The following is a 5229-nucleotide window of genomic DNA, read 5'->3' as shown; positions in this document are numbered from 1 at the left end:
AAGTCAATTTTTAAGGGGTCTTTAATGGAATCTAAGCATTTAAACAAAAGCTTAACGGCCATCGCCTAAATGCTTTAGAGCAACTTGTACAAGTACGTACAAACCCCTCTTAATTCATTTATTATAAACCTAATTCGATTCGATTGTTAAAATAAAGCATTTTGTAAAAAAAGGTAAATTAAATCGAGTTTGAAAGAGTCTTTAGTGGAGTTTAAACATTCAAACAAAGGCTTAACGGCCATCGCCTAAATGTTTTAGAACAACTTGTACAAGTACGTACAAACCCTTCTTTACTCATTAAAACTCGAAACTCGACTCAATTATTAAAAACATTTTTGGAGTTTTTGATTGTGAAAAGAAGTTTGAAAATGATACTTGGTGTTGACCAAGATTTATTATGAAATTATTTGAAGTGAGCTCGATGTTGGATCGAGAAAGCTAATTTGAATGAAAATTACACCTTATGGTCAAGGGTTTTGAATTGAGAAAAGAGAGCTTACTTGTAAAATTATCGAATTAACTAATTAAAATGAACTTAACCAATTAATTGTATTAAAAAAAACATTATCAAAATTAGTACGATGAAAAAGAATTCAATCAATTAATTAAGATGATCTGAAAAATTAATTAACAATATCAATTATTAAAAAAAACATCATTAATTAAGTTAACAAAAGCTAGTTAAAAGATGATAATGGGCCGACCCATGAGGCGCTGGGGTGTATAACTAAAAGAAAATGATGGTTAGTAAAATAAGGCAATGGACCGAATCTGAAGGGGACCGAACCGGGTCAGAACTAGATCCGTAACCTTCATAACATCACAAAATTGAATTCGTAAAAGGAGCCCTAGATTCAAGTTCTGCAGATGTTACGAACTCACCATCTCCCTCGCGATATCTCTGCTTCCCTACTCATCTCTCACGATTTCTCACAATCGCTCTCTTCTCACGATTTGTGAACAACAAGATTAATACGAAAGAAAAGCTCTCGATTTCATCTCTCTCTCGGTTAGTTTTCTCGATCTCGTCTCTCACTCTATTAGCGCAAACAACAGCAACAACGAAATAGCAAAGCAACAATCAAAGCAATAAAACCCTTATCCCAGAGTTAAACCCCAATTTCCCATGATTCCATTATTTCAGTATGGTTACAAATGGAAAGGGTGATGAAATCGAATAAGAAATTAACCTGAAGCAATCAAAAGAGGTACATTCTTGACTCTATTCTTCACCTTTTGGCTTTTCGATTTGTTCTTCTTCCACTTCTGTTCGTGCGTGACTTTGTTGTTCTGCGTCTCTGTGAGTGTTATTTGATTGCTGTTGTCGTTGTGAGAGTTTGTGTGGATTACTGATGAACGAGTTTGGAGGATGAGATATGAGGGTTCTGTTGAGTGTAGTTTTATTGAGGGTTTTGAAAGGTGTTATGGGTTTGGAGGGAGTTGAGATTGAAAGTTATGGTGTTAGTAGGTGTTGTGTTGCGGTCTTGGTTAGGATATGTTGAAGGTGAGGTTTAGGTTATGATTTAATGGAGAATGAAGATATTTTTTGCAGGTTTTTTGAATGAAGGTTTATTCAATGTGTGGAGGTCGGTTTGGCTATGAAGATGTTGATAAAATAGTTATGAATCGGGTGAAAACAGGGTGAGATCCTTCTAGTTTCTTTATCTCTGAATCTCTTCTACATTTCTGAAGGGTTTTGTGTTGATGGAAAATGATGATGAAAATGTTTAGGGTTTCAATGAATTTGTGTTATTTGAACCGAGTATTGTGTTCTACTCTTTACCATTTCTGAAAATCGTTTTTTGGTATGATGAACAAGTTTATGGTTTATGAATGTTTGGTTTCTGCTGCGGCTAGGGTTTGCAGATGAGCCTCCTCTTCCTTCAATGAAACAGTGTAATATATAGTCTCTAGGTTTGGGAACAATTCTAGGGTTGGATGGATATTGTTTAGGTTTGGAAATAGTTTGGGAAAATATGTAGTATTTCTTCACATAGCAGTGTTTTGCTTTTTTGCTATTTTCGTGCTATTTTCTGATTTTCCCATGTGCTTATGTAGAGGTGTCAATTTAAGGGGCCAAGTAATTTAGGCCCCAGCCCCATAATTAAGGGGCCTAAACAAAATTAATGAATAGTAAGCCCTCAAATACATAGGCCCTAAAGTTAAAAGGCCCCAAAATTTTAAAGAGGGCCATAAGGCCCCAAATAAAATAATTAAAAATTCAAAAAATAATAACTTTTAAATTAAAAATTAAAAAAAGTAAAAAATATATATATATTAAAAATTATATTAAAAGTAAAAAAAATATAAAATTATATTAAAAAGTAAAAAAATATATTAAAAAGTATTAAATATTTCAAATTGAATTCTTATGTGACTTGTTAGTGTGTATATATATATATATATATATATATATATATATATATATATATATATATATATATATATATATATATATATATATATATATATATATATAACAATTCAGTTTACGTTTAAGAAAAAGACTTCGATTGCAGGTGAAGGCTACTCGTAGAAATATTTTAAAACTTTAGGTCGTTTTGTTTACTCAACAGTTCATATTATTATTAAGCTAAGGCAATATTTAATTTCATAAAGCGAAATTGAAAACAAATTGAAAACAACTTTTTTGAAAAAGGAAATTGAAAACAATTTCATGCACGTTTAGTATGTAACTTAACTTTTACAATTGTAATAATGTCAGCAGATTGCAAAAGTAACGAAACAATTAAAAAATTCATTTCAATTGTGAATCTATATGTAGAAAATTTAATATTATTATCACTGCATCATTAGACATATAATCACTCTTAGAGGAAATGAGATTCATTATGAAGTCTTTGTGTTTTTTTTAAATAAAATAAGGCCCCTCATTGGGGCCAAAAAAGAATGCATTTTGTAAAGGGCCTAAAATTTTAGGCCCCAAAATAAATCTCAATAATTAGGGGCTTAATATATTGGGGCTTTAATGGGGCCAAATAATTAGGGCTTTTAGTTAAGGGGCTTATTTGACAGCTCTATGCTTATGTTTACCCTTCATAAAATTTGTATTTCCTTTGCAAATTCTGGTACAGCAGCGTGGCAAGGACATAACAACAGACTTGTTTTTGTTGTTTTTTTTTTATGGGCAGCAAAGTCTTGGGTAGGTCATGAACCTTGGGCCTTGCAAATTTGTTTGAGACTATTTGTTGCTGTTTATTTGGAATCTCTTCTTCGCTAATTCCCTTTGTGAATCAAAACAAGTTTTGTGATTTGCAATAGGAATCTTTTAGGCCCATGATTAATTATAAAATTGTATGAGGCCTTTTGTTGATTGAAAACAAATCCCTTGACAAAATTCTGATTCCTTCATCAAACCCTAATGATGAACTTGTGCATCCTCTTGGAAATTCTTATTCATGTTCATATTTTTGTGGATTCTAACCATTTCTTTCTCTTGTTTCATGTGCAATGGCATTGGTGGTAAAGCAATAAGAAGTTTGAATGAAGATTGAAAATTGGGAACTTCAAAAGAAGAAGATTGGAGACAAAAATAGAATTTAGCTTTGTGTAACTTTCATGTTTGTAATAATTTGTTTTTGTAATGAAATTTGAACCATAAATGTAGTGAACTTTTGAATGAATGAAGAATGTTGAATGATCTTTGTACTTGAATTTAAATGACGTCTTGATTATTATGATTGAATGATAAAATTTGCATCCGATTAAATCATTTCAAAACCTATACAACATAATCTTTGAATTCAAAATAAATCGAGACAAGATTACTTCAACCTTACGAATTAATGGTTAACTTTAACGCATTAAGAACTTGCATGAGTATTTCCACTAATGAATCTAAATTCAAATCAATCCCTAGATCTAATCCAAACTTGCATGTCAAACAAATAGCACACCGCCACTTTATGTTCAACATTTGCACCATGGTTCAACAATAATTGCAACGTCTTAAGGAAGCCGCGAAAAATGAGAACACAAAATTCAATGATCATCATCAATTGAAAAAAAACTGTCATGCTCTAGCAACACGGGGAGATAAACCTTAATCTCGTGGCTCATTATGTAGAGATAAAAACAGATGAATTAATCTTTATTTGATAAGCACACTGATAAAACCCTAAATTGCACAAATGTCGTTCATTTGAAATCATGCCTTAGTGAATGAATGATATGCAAATGGTTTAATGGAACAAAATGCATGGGTCAAAAATTGGGGTATGACAGTATGTGTAACACCCCATTTCTACCCGGCAAATATATATAAATCAGAGTTTTTCAAAATTTCTCAATAAACAAATGAGGCGTCACATAATCAAAACAAAACAAATCACCTCGTCGCATAAAGCGGATACATAGCACCTTTGAAATAGAATAACTTATTTTATTAAAACACAGCGGAATCACTTAAGAATGTATTCAATAAAATATCTTCAGTTAACTTAACATTTTGTCCAACCAAAATGAAACAATTAAATAGCAACATCAATAATAGTATAAATCGCCCCCCCAGAGTGCTACGTGTCAGAGCGACAACCGACTCGAGTAACGACAACTAAATCTTCATACTTGAATACCTGCACGTTGCCAATATAAAGGCAACGGCGAAACAAGAAAAAGGGGTGAGATATCAAATCATATAAGTGGGCATATGATAAATTGCATGCTAGGATTCAGACATATAAAATCATCACATCACAAGTATCAATAGCTACTATACACATCATACTTCTACAGTTCATTAATCTCACATACTTTTCATCACACAACAAGTCATAATCATGTAAATAGTATCATCTAATAAATTTCACATATTCAAGTAAGCACAAAATTCAATAGTATAATACTCAAAAGATTCAATACTATTATTCCAAATATATACACAATCCATCATTATCACATATTCACACGTTTAACCAATTATATATCAAAACATCACCAATTTCAATTATCACATCTCATGTACACATGACAATCACATAAATGCACATATTCAAACATCACTTAACCTCAATGTGACTCAATGCAAGACATGTGACTCTATGCATGTGGTACCCAATGTGGACCCAAAGTTCCACCGCTTCCGATTCATATAGAATCTAGCCACGCTTCAGATCCGGACAAGATCAAAGCCACCAAATGTAAACAAATAGTTTACCGCTTTCCAAATTCACTCTAGAATTCAAGCCCCGCTTTTGTTTCAAAGCAAAC

At 32.1% G+C, this 5229-nt stretch overlaps 1 long non-coding RNA gene across 2 annotated transcripts; it reads left to right on the top strand.

Moving 5' to 3' along the window:
- The first annotated feature begins 782 nt into the window (after positions 1–782).
- On the top strand, positions 783–3675 carry LOC131617162 (uncharacterized). Of its 2 annotated transcripts, none has more exons than XR_009288460.1 (2): positions 783–1208; positions 3099–3675. It is a non-coding gene; the product is annotated as an uncharacterized LOC131617162 (long non-coding RNA). The 2 variants fall into 2 exon arrangements; XR_009288459.1 differs by having other exon boundaries at positions 3096–3675.
- Positions 3676–5229: the final 1554 nt, after the last annotated feature.

The sequence above is a fragment of the Vicia villosa genome, linkage group LG7 (assembly GCF_029867415.1).
Source record: "Vicia villosa cultivar HV-30 ecotype Madison, WI linkage group LG7, Vvil1.0, whole genome shotgun sequence".
NCBI lineage: Eukaryota > Viridiplantae > Streptophyta > Magnoliopsida > Fabales > Fabaceae > Vicia > Vicia villosa.
This window is presented reverse-complemented; position numbering and strand designations above follow the sequence as displayed.